Source organism: Bactrocera tryoni, chromosome 3, assembly GCF_016617805.1.
Source record: "Bactrocera tryoni isolate S06 chromosome 3, CSIRO_BtryS06_freeze2, whole genome shotgun sequence".
NCBI lineage: Eukaryota > Metazoa > Arthropoda > Insecta > Diptera > Tephritidae > Bactrocera > Bactrocera tryoni.
The window spans coordinates 73,126,460-73,144,595 of record NC_052501.1 but is presented as its reverse complement, the minus strand read 5'-3'; the positions used below and the strand labels follow the sequence as shown (position 1 = coordinate 73,144,595).

Genomic DNA, 18,136 nt, shown 5'->3' with positions numbered 1-18,136 from the left:
AGCGAAAAACGGCATAATTTGACAAAAGCGATATTTGAGAAAAGGAAAATAAATAAAAAATTGAAAAAAAACTGAAAACATTTTTTTTTAATATTTAAAATAAAAACACTTCAAAAAAAATATTCAAAACAAACAAAAGAAGATAAAAAAAATCAAAAAACAAATAATTTAAAAAAAAATTAAAAAAAAATAAATTTCAAAAAATTAAAAAAAAAAAACAAAACTATTTTTAAGCACAACTAAACAGTTATAAACAAAAGTGCAACAAAAACCAGTGTTTTTCCTAAAACTTTGCACATTTTAACGGCATTTTGTGCGTCATTGTAAGCAGCGGCAGACGTCTGCGTCCACACCAGCGACCAAATTGTTAGTGAAAATCAATTTTATGCTTATTTGTTAACTAAAAAAATATGTTATTTGTATGCCTGCCACATCATAAATTGAAAATATGTATAAATAATTACATGCATGCATGAAAACCGCAACATAAACCCTTAAAGCGTTAGCAAATAAATTTAGCACAAAAAGAAATTTTAATAAACATAATTCTTTCCGCCGCTTTTCCAAACAAAGCGCCAAGCAACCAAGCGCTCGCCCGTCTTTGTTACACCCACCATTACTGCGCCCAACTGCAACACCCACGCGGCTTGGGTGGCGCGCGTTGCCCATCAATGGCAGTGGCGCGTCACTCATACGTCCTGTGGCACGCGAGCGACGTTTGACTGTCATTTGCACGTCCATTTTCATTTCCTTTCATTAAATTCCCGCATTATTTATGCTTCGCACGCAATATTGATATTATTGCTTTCTATTTTTCTACGCTGAGGTGTGAACTCGGCATAAGTTGGTTTTTTTATTGCTTTTTGCAATGCTTGGCTTATCAGCTTATCAATTATTTTGCTATATGTTCTGATATAATGCAGCATTGTCTATAATAAGTCAGACAATGACTACTAGTACTATTGATATAATTAATTAATACAGTTGGTTATAAATTGTGCAAAACTGAAGTGTCTCTTATATTAACCAGACACAGTCTGATGTGAAAAGGAAAAGCACTCAAGGAATTTATATCATAAAACGGTGAAAAAAATCAACGTTTTCTTCAGATTTGCTACTGAATGATCGGCGCTCGCGTAATTATTTCAAGTTTTGGCCAAGTTTTAATAACCGTGCCGTCGCAAGTTCCTTTGAGCACCATCTACATAGCAAAATATCTATAGAGTTGCGCGCCTTTACCTAAGTTCGCCTTACCTCGTTAGGTGGTGAGTTTACATGTGGCACTGTACAAAGGACGTCCATAGGTTGCTATATAGTTTCGTGTGCTAAATAGTTATCAATTATTCAGCGTTTGTGAGTAATGAGTCTGAAACACCTGGGATCATATACGATAACCTAGAACACCTATGATATTATACCTTAACCAGTAAAGAACTAATGGCGAACTTACTAGAATGGAAATAATATATTTGTGATAGGCTCGAACTAACTGAATTAGAAGGAATAGACTTGTGATCAGTTCAAGGCAGTTTTTGGATGTTTGAGTGTTTATATTTAGCTCTCCAAGTGTGATCTTTTTACCGTAGATCAGCCTAAGACCCATACCTAAACTGACTGACGGACACTTTATTTTCAGCGCATCATCCTGTCTGTCTTGTAGTTTAAAGTAGCTGCTGCTCTTTGTTTTTTACTGTTTATGTTTATAATGGATTGAAAAAACATAGACAGCAGTTATTTCATATTTCGAAGCTCAACTAGGTCCTTTGGCATCAAAATTTTTCTTATTAAAAACTGTCTATGTTTTTATTTTCATAATTCAATATTATAAAGTCACTTTGGGGTAGTGTTGTTCGTGAAATGACCAACAAGCTTCCAGACGAAAGGGTACTTAGTAATATTGTAAGGGTCATCATCAGATCCCACCTTCAGAAAACTGAAAAAGTAGTTTCGGCGGAATGTTGACTATTCGAGAAAGATGTTGAGACGTTGAAACATACTATGTTCTAATGTTCTGCCTTCAGCCGAATGAAACGGAATGCTCCAAGTTAAGAGAAATTGGACAGGTGGTAAAAAATATTTAGCTATTTTAGCAAATCCCTTGAGTTGCTGGTAAAGGTTTAATTTGGTTACAAATTGGGAGCACAATGCGCCTATTTATGGCCTAAGTACGGCCGCCTTTGGTATGAAGTTCCTTCGCCTCCTTTTCCAACCAGCCAATTACCCACTTAATCTCGTTTAATATTTTGCTATAGATCAGTTTTGACTTCTATGTCAGAGACCAATGTGGAATCTTAATATTTCATAATTCTGTCATTTGTTTCTAATTGAAGTAAGTCTATTACAGCTGCCTTTCAAAATTTGTTAGAGTTTATAGATTTTTCAGTAGCATCTATTATATAAGTTTATGGACTCAAAAGAACTTGAGATTTTCCGCAAATCGAACTTTCTCGTAGCATTGAGAAGTATACGTAGCGGTATATACATACGACATTTGCTTTAAGATTTCCGAACACCTTTACTCTCATTGAAAATTACTATATAGATTAGGGTAGATAAATTTTGAAAGCAAAAAAATTATAGTGGGATGAAACCTATCGGACATGAAAGACAAAATAACAAGAATAAAAGGAAAATAATTTACGGGCGATTTGAGGTCAGGAAAAGTAGTGGTTGGGTGGTGTTGAACTTTTAAGAGTTCTCTCTTTATTGGCGTAGGCATCGTTTACGCAGTTATAGCCGACTTTTCATTGGGGTTGGTTTATACGTGGCACATAATCCTGAGGAGGAATATTTCGTCTTCTAACTTTAGCTCGCCTTCAATCAGATGTTTTTTGGCTACTCAGAGTATACTTGGTCTAAGACCAAAAGAAGTAAGCTGCTTGAGCCATATGTAAAATAATCGTTTCTGGCCACTCCAAAGTGAATGGAGCTTAGAGAACTTTCCATAACTTCTACATATGGCTACATCCTTTTTAAGAGTTAAAAACGGTTTATTTCGAGTTACGACAAAATTAGGAGCTTTATAGAAAAAAGTTGTATGGAAATGTTGTAGGTCATAAAAAGATCTTTAACTTTTTATATAAACTTTTTTTCACGTAACCTCAATATTTATGTGAAAAATTTTATAACTAGGTTTTTGGAAAAAAGGGGTTACGAAGTGTGGAAGATAAGTATGAAGTGATGTATTAACGAATGAACTGAGAAAATACTTTAAATGCGGCAACTAAAATATAATCTTCAGCTATTTTTAACGGTTCGATATACGCAATATCATTCTAAATATTTTTTAGTTTTTTTAGGTTATGATCTGATTCAAACACTATTTGAACTTATCGATCGTTTTATATTAAAAATTAGGCCTGGTTGTTATAGTATCAGAAAAACATGAAAAATAACAGCAAAACTTCTTACAATATTTTGTTTTTTTTTGTTTTCTACGCGTTACATAACCTTAAAAATATGACAGACGCTAATAGTGCGCATGTGCTGTTAATTTATCTGTTTTCTTTCATTAAAAAATTTTTTTTTTAATTTTAAGCTCACACGTTTTTCATTAAGCTTCAGTTTGCGCTTTTTGTTATATTGTTTCTCATATTTTTGTTTTTTCATTCCCCATTCTCAGCCATTTTAACTTCCGTTTACAGTTAAATTCTGTGTGGTATTCATGTCTCCGTAAATTAATTTTGTTTCTATTTTTACCTTGTTTTTTTTTTTTTGTTTTCTTTTTCGCACTTGTGCCCATTTCTGCTGCTCTTGGTGTTGAGTTTGTTTCCCTCGCTGTTGATTTTGTTTCTTGTGTCTTGTATTCTGTGTTTCTTTTTACTGTGTTGTGAATTTAACACAAAAATGAAAGTAATATCCTGTTGACGTTAAGTTCGCTTAATTAGTTCATCTCCAATAAACAAACGGCTAATTGTTCCAAATTTTAATTACAGTGAACAAATTTGCGCGTGGAACAAGCGAATATAAACGTAAGCAGCGCTGAAAACAATTACGAAATTTCTTTCAAAAGGAAACAGTTATAACTGGATAACTAATCAATCGTTTTATTAAGATACGGTAAGTTTGTCAAATACTTTAACATTTAATATAGACTTTAGGGGTTAGAAATAATATTTTTTGTTATATAAATATGATTATGATTCTTTAGCTTTAAGAAGAGAAATTACTAAAGATCAGATCATCTTTTTCTTGATACGGTCGCTAAAAAATTTTCCCTTGTTATAGTTCTCTTAGCCGCCATTCAAATTTTTAAATATATACTTTTTGCTATCACTCTTTCGGTGATCCATTTCGAGGTTCCCTACTTTTTTAAAGAAAACCACAGAAGCTTTAAATGTAATCGGGAATTTTTATTATAATTCCAAAGAACATTCTTTGACATTTAGTTTTTGAAAATAATCTCTTTCAAATGTTGGCCGCGGCTACGTCTCATTTGGTCCATCCGTTAAGTCCAATTTTCGATGACTCCTTAGAGCATTTTGACAGGTAACTTGCGAATGTCACGCGTGATGTTTTGTACTAAGGCCTAAATCGAAGCGGGATTGTCCGCAAAGACTTTAGACTTTATATATCCCCATAGGAAAAAGTCTAACGATGTGATATCACACGATCTTTGGCCGCTCAACACGTGAAATTATCTGCTCACCAAAGTGTTCTCTCAATAAATCTATTGATTGATGCGATGTGTGCGAAGTGGCGCCATCTTGTTGAAACCAAATGTCGCCGAGATGACAAGCTGTAATTTCAGCCATCAAATAGTCGGTTATTATGGCGCGATAACTGTCGCTATGGACAGTTACGTTCTCAGCGGCATAATTTTTGAAGAAATGTGGACTGATGCCTCCACCGGCTAAGAAACCACACCAAACCGTTGCTTTTTCTGTGTAAAATGGCAACTCTTGAATCCTTTCAGGTTGCTCTTCATCCCAAAACGGACAACTTTGCTTGTTTATATGTATATCCAATGCGGTAGAAACAGGCCTCATCGCTGAACAAAGTTTGGCTCAAAAACATAGGATCGTCTTGGAACTTTTCAAGAGCCCATGGAAGCGTAGCGGTATCGCTGGGGAGGTCGAGCAGCTTCAGTTCCTGCACAAGCTGTGTCTTATACGCTTTTCAGATATCGATGTGAAATGCGCCAAGTCGTTTCATACGTCAGTCCGAGAGGCTGCGAACGGCGCCGAATCGACTTTCTACGGTCGTCGTGTGAACTCTCTATGTTGACACGACTCAAGTGCGACCGCTCAAAAAAGGGCTATTGAAAGAAGTACCTATACTTGGATCACCCGTTATGTATAATTATATATATTATTTTCTACTGAATTGTGAATATTCTCGAAGGTTTGCTGCTCAATTTTGTTGCAATCACAAGCGAATTTCCGTTGCAAGTTTGCTTAACGCTTCAATTTCTATGTAAAACTACTCAAATTTATTTACGCTTTCTGCTGATAACTCGCCAACGATGAGAGCCGGTACTCATATCTCGCTTATCTTTCGACAGCCAGTAGAAAAGACTTCACATATCTACACATATATTATATACAATATACATATATTTTCAGACCAGTTTGCACAGCTTAGCGGCACTTTTTGCGACCTAATGAAATTTCAACGGACTAATTCAGAAAAATAATTATTTTTCGTTTGTTGTTTTTGTGCTTACAACAAACTCATTGCACAATTCGAACTCATTAGCGCCAAGCAAATACGAAGTCAATTTCAATAAGTAGAGCAAATATGAAAGGAAATGTGTTGGAAGAATAGAAAAAGCGTATTGAAAACCTGCAAATTAACAACACCAACAACAAAATTGGGCAGTCTCTCATTAACGTTGTTAAATGAGCTACCAATTGAAAATGAAATATAAATAATTATAATAACAAAAGTTGTATTTGGGGACACTTGAAATTTGCATAGCCGTTGGCGCGTAGGGCGTCTCGAAAATGGCAAGCTGCATGAGTTGGTTCGAGGTTTTTATATATGTATATGCGCGTATGTTATATGTACAGCAGTAATTATAAAATATAATGACGTTTCTAATCAGTTTAGCGAGAACGGCACTTGACTCAGCGCCGCCTAATATTGAAACAGAACGCGTAATATTTACAAAGAAAAATCATGAAACAATGTTGCTGGCGATATTCACAATTTCCTCACTCTTACGATACCACAAATTTATTTAAACTATCAACTCTCCCCGCTAACTTATCGGTCCTTCCATTATTGTCGACATTATCTTATAAGAGCAAACAGCATTTCAATTGTCACAGTTTTCTTCGAGCAAGTTTCTTACATCGAACCTTATATTTAGTTCAGTTTACATCTGTTCAAGTAGTGAAAAAACATCACTAGATGCTTTATCGACTTTCTTATGAATGACACTCACACCGGAGTGCCCCTGAGTTACTTTTATATTTCAATCATCCAGCTTAGATTCAAATTCGTCTAGTGAGAGGTCGCCAGCGGCCTTTTTTTCTGCTTTCTAAAGAATGAGATTCATATGTGAAAGCTATAAATTACCTTTAAAGAACAATACTCTCATCTAGTTATCGTTACTGTGGCTACAGACCTCCCATTGAACTGTAAGGTACTCGTATTTGTAATAATTGATTTGTTCGCAAAGCTCCGTATTACTCTAACCTGGTTTGTGCTCTTTTCTTTTAAGTCATTATACTATAGACCAGTTCACAACTCAACTTAACCAAAATTTAGGGGAGTTCAATATAACAAGTATTATAAAGCCTCTTTTTCCACTTCAAATGCATTAGAGATCCCACACTTCCCATATTACCATTAGCTAATACCACACTACAACCGTGGAAAGTGGTGTTCAGGTCAATAAAACAAGAAGAATACCACTTTGAATATGTTTATTTCAGAGCTGAAGGGGCCTACTTCTATGTATACGATAATTCTTCGTGAATATAGTCGATGTGTTCCAATTCTAAGTACTATACGTATAGTTCAGTTAGTCATAAAGTTGGTATATTTTATCATCCCTTCTTAGGGATTTTTACGCCTTGTCAACATTCTAATACCACAAGTCTTCTACAGAAATTTCAAATAACATAAGTGTCATTTCATTGGATGTTGCCTTCGCTTATGGCTTTGAACCATAGTTGGTATTGGGACGGATCTCTTGTTGTTTGAAGGGCTTACTTCTATGTATAGGACAATTCTTCGTACTATAGCTCAATTATCCATAAAATTAGTGTAACTTATCATGCTATCTTATAATTTTTTTGACACTGCCCACATTCCAGAGTGTATCGTAGTCTTCTGCAAAATTTTCAAAAAAAAAACCCAAGTGTTATTTCATCGGTTTTTGTCTTCGTTCATGATTTTGAACCATAGCTGAACTTTTGATGATGAGAGACCCACATTGTGGTCCTGAAAATTGTGTCGTGGTAGAACTTTATTTACGAATTGTCTACTTGATCCAACGTGGCACTTGTGATCCCATATGGGTCTTCAACTTCTAAACCATGTTAGTAAACTAGACTGTTTACTTACATTTAACAGGAGATATCCTGTCTAGTCACCTTGCTACACCGTTCTCCTAGCCCTCCTTTCTTTTTTTTAGACGGTAGTGCTTTGACTTCAGTCTTTTGTTTCATGATGTTCGTCCGATATCTCGGACAACTTCAGAACGTTTTCACTGTTAAAAATTACTGATAATATATGAAAATAGCTTAACTCGTTTTAGTTTAAGGTTTATATTTGTATATATTTTGCAAAATCTTATTTTACCTAGGGTATATATTTATATTTTATTGTAATTTTGTCTCGACTGTATTGATCATTCAAGGTGTCTTTATCAACTTATATTGACTTAGGCAACGGCGTGTCAGTCGTTCTTCCTTCTGCTTTGGACACTCAAGCGAGGTCCGTCTCCATCTGGTCCTTGCAACGGAGTGGAGGTCTTCCCCTGCTTCCCCGTCGGCTACTGCGTCCATTTGGACGAGGCGACCACGCTGTCTTTTAATTCGCTGAACTATGTCAATATCGTCTTATATCTCGTACAGCTCATCGTTACATCAACTGCGGTATTCGCTGCCAATGCGTAAAGAGCCATAAATTTTCCGTAGCACCTTTTTCTCGAAAACACGTAACGTCGACTTTTCAGATGTTGTGATCGTCTATGCCTCGGCACCAAATAGTCGGACGGGGATGATGAGAGACTCATAGAACTTGATCTTTGCCTGTCGAAAGAGAGACTAGTCCCCCGTTTTTGAGATATCCATATGAAATTTTGCACACGTCCTTTTCGTTTCAAGAAGCTGCTAATACTTGGGAATCGCAGATATAGGATCACTATAGCATATAGCTGCCTTACGAACTGAACGATCGGAAACAAGTGTTTGTATGGAAAACTTTTTCATTTGAAGAGAGTTCTTCACGAATATTGACATGGGCTACCGTCGAAGACATTAGTGTAATATCCCAAGAAACTGTTGTGATCGGACCACTATAGCGTATAGCTGCCATACGAACCGAACGATCGGTATGAAGTGTTTGTATAGAAAACTCTTTTATTTGACGAGATATCTTAAGGAAAATTGGCGTGGGTTACTGTCAAAGATATTAATGTAATCTCCGAGGAAATTGCTGTGATCGGACCACTATAACATATAGCTGCCATACAAACTGAACGATCGCAAACAAATGCTTGTATGAACAACTTGTTCAGTTGAGGACAATGTCTACGAAATTTGGCACGTATTATTGTCTAAGACATCAGTGTAATCTTCGAAGGAATCGTTGTGATCGGACCACTATAGCATATAGCTGCCTTACGAACTGAACGATCGGAAACAAGTGTTAGTATGGAAAACTTTTTCATTTAAGAAGATATGTTTACGAAATTTGACACTGAATATTGTCCAAAACAGCGGTACTATCTCTGAAAAAATTGTTCAGATCGAATCACTATAACATATAGCTGCCATACAAACTGTCCGGTCACAACGAAGTTATATAAGGAATCTTTTGTACTAGTCAAGCGTATTATAGCTTCGGTGCAACCGTTTCTTATGTCACTTTTGAAAATATTGGCAATAAATAATAAAGTAAAAGTAAAAAGTATTGAAAATCTATTTCAAATTCCCTGCATAATTTCTATTACTGAGAAAGTAAAAGTCCAATAATGAGATGCATAAAATAAAAAATTAATAAAAAAGCATAATTGAAATGCAATAAATTCGACTAATATGACTTTTACCGATTTGTCGTCTGTCATTTGCATTTTTTCTCACTCACACAGAGAAAAAGCTTGAAAGGGAAGTGCGTGTAAATACTTTCGATTTGTGACGCTCTTTTTGTTTTGAACATGCAACCGGTAAAGCTGTGGTTTTTAATTAATTCACTTAAATGTGTGAAATAAAAACGCACACACACACATGCAAATACAACGTTGATATAGCGGTTAAACGTCATTGAACTTCATTTCATTATTAACTTATGCCGTCGCCACTCCGTTAAAGCTTCGTTTGAACTCTAAGCCAGCTTAAGGTTTCACACACAGACACCCTGTGAACAGTTTGAGGGTGTCTTATAAGCGAGTAACGGCTAAATTTCAACAGCAATATTTAATAAGTATTATCCACATAAAACATATACCCTATATGTGTGTGTTTATGCTCACATCAACTCAAATTTCCATTTCTTTGATTTCTGGCTTTGCTATCGTCGCTTGTGGTGTCTTATCTACTACAGCTTGCAGCCGACGTGTTGTTGTTATTATTATTTTGTTTTATTGTTTCGATTTTAATATGCCGTTTATGTCAGTTTATGGTTTTCTCTCACACACTACATTCATACATAACGTTTGTGCTTTTTCCTCTGGGTACTTTGAACCTCGTACTTCCTCCTATACGCCGCTCTTTGGCGTCAAGCTGCTTTGGCGCTGGTCATGAGTTGATCATTATTATGCCATAAATGCCAATGAATGTGTGTGGAAGCGAAAATTATTAATAAATATACGCACTAAATTGGAAAAATATGCGCTTGGAGCATGTGGTGAACTATTTTTAGAATATATCATTACTTTTTATACACTGAACTCCCCCTTATCACATAAGTTTGACACGAAGTTTGTAAAATTAAAAAGAAACGTTGGATACTCTACACTCGTCTCAACAAATTTATGACAGATCTAAAGCGCTTTGTCGATTTGTGAGGGTCTTAAGATCTATTATATAAGAGTTTTAAGTTCCACAACGGACCAACGTTCTAAGCTGTCCATGTAAGATCCATGTAGGACTCCTGTTAGGATCGACATCTTAACTTAACCTAACCTAATCTCTTGAGCCGTTTGAACGTTGTGAACAGTCTATGGCCCAATATTGTTACCAAGGTTGGTTAGCTAAATGTTCAAGAATGAAAAAAAAAATGGTTTTTAAGACAAGTTAAATAAATTCTCTGCATTTTCGAGAAGAGTTTTGCATCAACTCATAGATTTTATTAGACTTAGATTTTATAGAACTTTTGTAGATAGTCATAAATAAGACTAAACAAAAATAACTTTGCTCTTTGGGTAAAAAAATAAACATAAGTCTACCTCTGACTCTTTAAAAAAGCTAGAAAAAAGAGAGAGTATGTTCAGTATCCCTTAAACGAGATGCTTGAGACCTCTGTGCTGTGAAATTCTCAGTTCGACAATTATTGGTTATAATCGAAATAAATTGTAAAGGGTGATCTATCTCGAGGTTCTTTACTTTTTTATAGAAAAAACACAGAAACTTCAAATTTAATGATGAATGTTTATTATCATTCGAAAGAACATTATTTGATACTTTTGTTTTTTGAAGATTACCCATTTCAAGTGCTGACCGTGACTACGTTTTAGATGTTCCATCCGTTGAGTCCAATTTTCGATGACTCGTTCAATCGTTTCGACTGGTAACTGGCGAATGACACGCGTGATGTTTTGCTTCAAGATCTGAATCGAAGTGGGATTGTCCGCATATACTTTAAATTTTACATTTCCCCCCTCAGGATTAGACTTTTTCCTGTGTGATATCACACTATTTTGGTGGCCAATCGACTGAACCAAAATGTGAAATAATCTGCTCACCGTCTCAATAAATCCATTGATTGATGCAATGTGTGGAAAGTGGCGCCATCGTGTTGACACCAAATATCGCCAATATGAGGAACTTCAGTTTCAGGCATAAAATAGCCGGTTATCATGGCACAGTAACGGTCGCCATTACAGTAACGATCTCACCGGCATAATTTCTGAAGAAATATGGACCGATTGTTCCACGGGCTCACAAATCACACCAAACCATTGTGTTTTCTGAACGAAATGGCTCCTCTTGAAGCTCTTCAGTTTGTTCTTCGTCCCAAATGCGGCGATTTTGCTCGTTTACCTACCCATTGAGCCAGAAATGGGCCTCATCGCTGAACAAACTTTCGCTCGAAAATGTCGGATCTTCTTGGAACTTTTCATGAGTCCATAGAGCGAAGCGATGTCGCTTGCGTAGGTCAAGCGGCATCAGTTCTTGCACAAGCTGTATTTTGTACGCTTTCAATTTAAGATCTCGACGTAAAATGCGCCAAGTCGTTCCATACGTCGGTCCGAGTTGCTGCGGACGGCGCCGAAACGACTCTCCACGGTCTAGGTGTTTTGTGACCAAGGGGATTACTTTGAGGGGACGACATACATATGTAGACTTTGAAGCATAAATTAAGAATTTTAAAATTATGAACAAAGTCTTATTAGTTTTCACTCATAGCAGTAGGAGTATAATAGAGAGTATACTCATACGAAAAAATACTGCCAATTTCTGTCTTCGCCGGCACCGTAACAGTCTGCATCGTTATAAAATGTGACACAATATTTTGCTAATCATTGATATCTAGTGTAAACAACAAAGCAATGATAACAATCTCATTAAAATTTGATGTGTGAACACTTTTTTTATCACTTAATGATGTTGGTTTTGCAAATGACTTTCGCATATTTTTCTTTTTGCCACAATTTAAAATTATTCCGCTATAAAATATTTGGTGTTTATCTAAAAGTCAATATTTGATCTCCTGCATTGATTTCCATACTTTATAATGCAATTTAAAAAAAATCGCAAAGATAAGAACATACTTAGATACTTAAAAGTAACATATATGCCTTGACAGTCTAAAATATATGTAAGTGGAAGCTTGCCCTTCTATTTGGCAATCACTGCGCTGGTTTATGACATTATAAAAATATTTATACTATTTCATCTGGGCATTTAGGTTTCAGGTATGACTCTTATAATTATGTTTATTGTAATACCAGTTAAAAAGCCAAATTCTGGCGACGCCAATTTTAGTAAAAAAATAGCGCTCCAACGGTTTAACGGGTTTAAAAGCCACATAAGTCAGCGCTTATTTAATTTGTTTGACAGACATTTTGATAAACGAAAACTGAACAACTAAAGCTCTCTAAGGCATGTTTGGAATTTTTTACTTATAGTTATTAAATAATTTTAAAAATATTTACAAAAAATAGAAATTATTGTTTTCCCTGCATTTTTGTTAAATATATTTCACAACTCATTTGTTTCGCCAATTAAAAGATGTTTTAGCGCAGAAGCGTTGGCGTAAAGTAGCAAACAGTTGTGCGTAAAAATAGCAAAAAAATTGTGAATACAACAAACAATAAGAAAGGGTTATTCAACTGGCAGTTTGTGCGATATCCATTTCGCCACTTATCTGCCACAAAAACATCCATATTTTCGAGCTATTTGAAATAAATGCGTTTAATTGTTGAAATGTGTTTACTGCAGCTTTAAAGAAAGTTAACAGTGCATGCTAAAAATAACGAACAATGTGGTGTATATGTTATGTAAATATATATACTTTTTTAATTACAGAACTGGGTTGTGCAAACAAGTATGTATGTATATTGTTTTAAATACACAGAAAGCAAGAAAAAACTGGAACTTCGATGGTTGATAGTTCAGTTTGTATGACAGCTATGTGATATAGTCGTTCGATTTGGAAAATTTTTTCAGCTATCGTAGCTTTGCCTTGGACAATAATTTATATCAAATTTCGTGAAGATATCTCGTCAAATAAAAAAGTTTTTCTTACAAGAACTTTATTTTGATTGTTCAGTTTGTATGGCAGGTATATGATATAGTGTTCTGATATAAAAGATTGCTTCGGAGTAGAAACCATTTCTTTAGAAAGTAATCCATGCCAAATTTCATGAAGATATCTCGTTAAATAAAAAAGTTTTTCATACAAGAACTTCATTTTGATAGTTCAGTTTGTATGGCGGCTATATGATATAGTGTTCTGATATAAAAGATTGCTTCGGAGTAGAAACCATTGCTTTAGAAAGTAATCCGTGCCAAATTTCGTGAAGATATCTCCTTAAATAAAAAAGTTTTTCATACAAAAACTTCATTTTGATTGTTCAGCTTGTATGGCAGCTATATGATATAGTTGTCCGATATTAGCGGTTTCCAAAAATTATCAACTACTTAGAAGGAAAGGAACATGTGCAAAATTTCTGAGTCATATCTCAAAAATCATTTAAATATACATTAGAGCGGGTCAATTTATAAGAACCCAAAGCAAACGGAAACCCACATATGCGGGAAATGTTCTAAGGATCATTCTGCAAAAATTTGCCTAAGAGACTATTGTTCTAAAACCGGTTTCAAGCCAGCGATTTTTAAGGTTAAGTTTTTTGGGGATTACAAAGACTTTTCTTCTGTTTTTGAGATATCCGAATGAAAGCTAATAAGTAGTTGCATTTTTATGGTATATTGCTTATGCATATTGATATGTCGGAATCCGCTAGATCGGTCAACTATATCACATACCTTCTATACCACCAATTATTGAGATTTTTTAAACTTCGCCTTAAAATTTCCTGACTCGAAATCGGTTTTGGCTCCATAGTCTCTAAGGCAAAGTTGTTCAGAATGATTCACGGAGTTTTAGCCCCATAGTCTCTAAGGCAAAGTTGTTCAGTATGACCTGTAGAATATTTGCTTCATACGCGATTTTCTAGAGAAAAAATTGACCGACTCTAATATAGACACACATATTTTATAGGGTTTTCGACTTTTCCCTCAGTTTTGAAGGGTTAAAAGCGTGAGCAAAAATATTCGAGGAACATCTTTGAAATATATGAAAATTTGTGAAAGGCAATTTTAACCCTAAATTATGCATTTATAATATTTATATTTATATTTTAACCCTAAGTTTGCACCACAATATATTTTAGTACGACGTACTATTGCCATTACTTTGAGAGGCTAAAATTTATTAAAACGAGTTTTCCCTTACGAAAAAATTCTAAAGAAAATTACAAAAAAAATAACCAAGTTGGACATTCAAGGGTTAAAATTTGCCGCTTAAACATGCCTGAAAAAAATAATTATTAAATATTGCTGCATTTGAAAACTCAAGCATGCTCTCCTCCATGATTTTAATCGCTCATCTTCTTTTGCAATAATTTTAAAGATTTTTTCGCACGAGCAGCAAATCAAATTAATTGTACAGAAGGGTTAGTATTTTTCAATTTTTTTTACGGACAATTAAAAAATCACTTTCACACAATTTACATATATTTATATACAAAAATAGTTCAAATTAATTATACTAATTTGATTTCACTTAGGTAATTCGTTTCGCTTCGATGTGACTCGCCATGAATTAACGAAAGTATGAAATGAGATTTTAATTATCTGATATTAAGTATACAAAGTGTTGGTTTAAAATCTAAAAAAAAAAACGAAAAATAATTATAATGTGAAACAAGTCTATTGTGTGCCAACAATTAAAGGCGCAGTCGCTTAAGTGCATTCTGTTTTTAACTTTCTCATTAACTTTCGCACCCACAAATCGCGTTCATAAATAGTTGAATGTTATTACATTTTATAATCGACGCAGCGCTGGCACAAAAGAAGCGCCTAACAGACGCAGAGAAAAGCTTAAGCTGGTAAATAACGGCCAAAACGCAAACAAATTATTGTCATTAAGCAGTTTTAATAACGGTCATAACTGTGGTGTGGCGCTTAGGTGAAAGACAAATGGTCTGTTCGCCATTACTCCGCTGTCTTCGGCAAATATTGAATTATTGGAGAAGAGGAGCTTGATTGTTTGCACAAGTCTGACGCGTGTTCTCGTAAATATCCGTCCCCCACAATAATTATTGCCTTTAAACTAAATAGATATATGTATATGTATGTCTGACTATTTATGGTACGTAAGACTTTATGACACACTTATTGTATTATGGGTATTTTTGTAAATTGTACCGTTATCTATGTGCTAAATTTCAATTGAGAATTTACTTATCTATGGCGCTTGTCGCGGAATGCGCTGACCATTGACGTAAGTAAGTAGCTAAAGTGTTTTCTATTTGGACAATTTTGAGTAAACAAAGTAAAAAATAAATTATCAAAAAAAAAAAAATAAAAAATAAATAAAACAAAAACAAAATATGTACACAAATATTTGTAAATTTTTTTATTTGAAAAATGATTGAAATAAGAAATTTATATTTTAATATAAAAAAAATATAAAAAAAATAATTTTAGTAATTAAAAATAAAATAAAATAGAAACTAAAATTAATTGTAATAATAAAAAGAATAATAATTATAAAAAATATTCAAAAAAATTAAAATAATATCAAAAAATACTTTTCAAAAACAAATTTTTTTAATATTGTTTTTATCTATTTTGTGCATTTTTTTATTAATTTTGTTACTAATTACCGAATTAATATAAAAAATGTATAATTTTCAAGAACTTTTTTATTTAAAAAATGTTCTTATTTTTAATTATGCTCTTATGAATTATTAAAATTTCACTGGAGCATATCTTTTTCGCACAAATTCATTTTTTAAATTTTATGTGTAACTAAAATTTTATTTAAGAGAACTTTTATTGCAAAAATTTAAAAAAAATCTAATAACAACTTGTTATTAAAGTTTTTGGAATTCGTAAAAAAATTGAAAATTTTGAATAAAAAATTTCTTATTGACTTTAATGAAAATTTTACTTTTATTTATTATTTTAGGAATGAAATTAAGTGAAATTTTTATTAAATTTTTTTTTTGTACAATTTTTTAGTTTTCCATAAAAATTTTGTATTTTTTTATATATATGTATGTATATATTAAACTTTATTAAAAATTTTATCATATCATATGAATTTATTTATTATTTAATAACGAAATTAATAAAAAATTTTTATTAAAAATTATTTTTAAAATTTATTAATTTTCAATAAAAGTTTTGAATATTTTTTGTATACATAAAAATGTAACAAATATTATCAAAATTCTAGTTTTAAAATAAAAAAATAAGGCTTTTTTGCTTTAAAAAATATTTGCATTAAAAAATTTTATTAATAAATTAATTAATACAAATAAGATTTTATAAAAACCAAATAGCAAATTTTTAATTGAAAATTTTGAATGAAGTTTTGTACGAATGATTGTATGTCACAAAAATAGATTACTAAAATTTAGAAAATTTAAAAATTTAATTTAATTCCACAATTTAAATAATAATTTTTTTGTAAATGCTCCTCAATCAAAAAAATTTAATACTGAAGTATTTAAGAAATATTTTAATAAAATTTTAATAAGATTTTAATTTCGAAAATTTATTTTTTTTAAGAATTGAAAACACAGTGTTATCGTTAAAAAAAATTTTAAATAAAAAATACAATTTTTGTGTTCATCAAACATAGTATTTAAAAAAATATTTTAAAATATGGTTTTATTGTATACTATTGGAAAAAAAGTTAATTAAAAAATATTCGATATAAAAAAAAACAATTTTCTATGAAAATCATTTAAAATTTTTTGTTCAAAATTTTCATATTACTTTTTAACGAGTTAATAAGATTTCAATCAAACAAACTGAATAATAAAGTATTCAAAAAATTTTGATCCAAAACTTGCATAATACTTTTAATACTTTTCTCGAATTATTAAAATTTATTAAAAAATCTAATAATTTTTCAGTTAAAAGATTTAATACTGAAGTATTTAAAAAATGTTTTAACAAAATTTTAATAAGATGTTTATTTTGAAAATGTACTTTATTTAACAATTAAGAACACAGGGTTATTGTGAAAATTTTGAAAAAACCTTTTGAAAAAAAAAAAATAAAAAATAACAAGATTTTTCTGATCGTCAATCTTAGTAAATAAGAAAAAATTTTTAGGCAATATTGATTTCGAAAACAATAATTTTTTGAAAAAAAAATGTAAAATAAAGTAATATGTATGGACGTCAATCTTAGAAAACAAAAGCAATTTTTCAACAAAAACAATTTTCCAACAAAAAAAAAAATGTTTCAAAAATAAAAAATAATGTAAAAAATTATGTTTTTGAACAAAATCATTTGTTTTCGAAAATAAAAAATATTAACATAAAAATTATAAAGTTTAATTATTTTGAATTAATTTGTTCAAAAAAAATTAAAAAAAAATAATGAAAAAAATTATAAAGTTTTTGAACAAAAGTATTTATTTCAAAAAAAAAAAAATTAAAAATAAACAAATTATTTATTTTGAACATAAGTTTTTTAAATATTTTTTTTTAATTCCTACATTCTCATATTAAATTTTCGAAGTGTTTAGAAATGGTTTTATAAAAAAAACACAAAAATTTCAAAAATTTGGAATTAACGAATTTATGTCTTCAGTAAACAAAAACAATAATAATATTTAATTTCTAAAATTATGCCATAGTTTATTTTTTTCATACTAATGCTTATATTAAGTTTTGCGATTAAAAAAAATTTATTTCAAAAATTTTGTATAAATTTTTGTTTCTAAAATATTTCTAAAGTTACAATAACTTTTTAACAAAAAAATCCTCAGAAAATACTAAATTAAAAAAAAAAAATAATTTCAAAAATTTTCTAATTACAAAATTTTACTGTTTTGAAATTTTTTTCTTTATTCCAAATTCCATAAAAAACTCAACTTTGAGATTCTTTCCGTTTTTTTTATTATTTTTGGCAAAACATGTGCACACAGTATAATATATACATACATAACTATATACTTTCATATACATACATATGTATGCATGAATCTGTGTGCATTGTTAAGCTTGCGTCTGTGCATACTTCGCATAGCTCCAACTTATTTCTACTTGACTTGA

General features: G+C 31.9%; 1 protein-coding gene across 2 annotated transcripts in view; it reads left to right on the top strand.

Annotated features, from left to right (window-relative positions):
* Positions 1-18,136, top strand: part of LOC120770517 (general transcriptional corepressor trfA) — a 56,270-nt gene that overhangs the window by 13,726 nt on the left and 24,408 nt on the right. The window contains exons 1-2 of one of the 2 annotated variants that reach the window (XM_040098055.1): positions 189-366; positions 3,936-4,059. The gene's annotated coding sequence lies outside the window, so the exon portion shown is untranslated. Of the gene's footprint in view, positions 1-188; positions 367-3,935; positions 4,060-18,136 lie in introns of those variants that run through there. The other variant, XM_040098056.1, reaches the window with a different exon arrangement.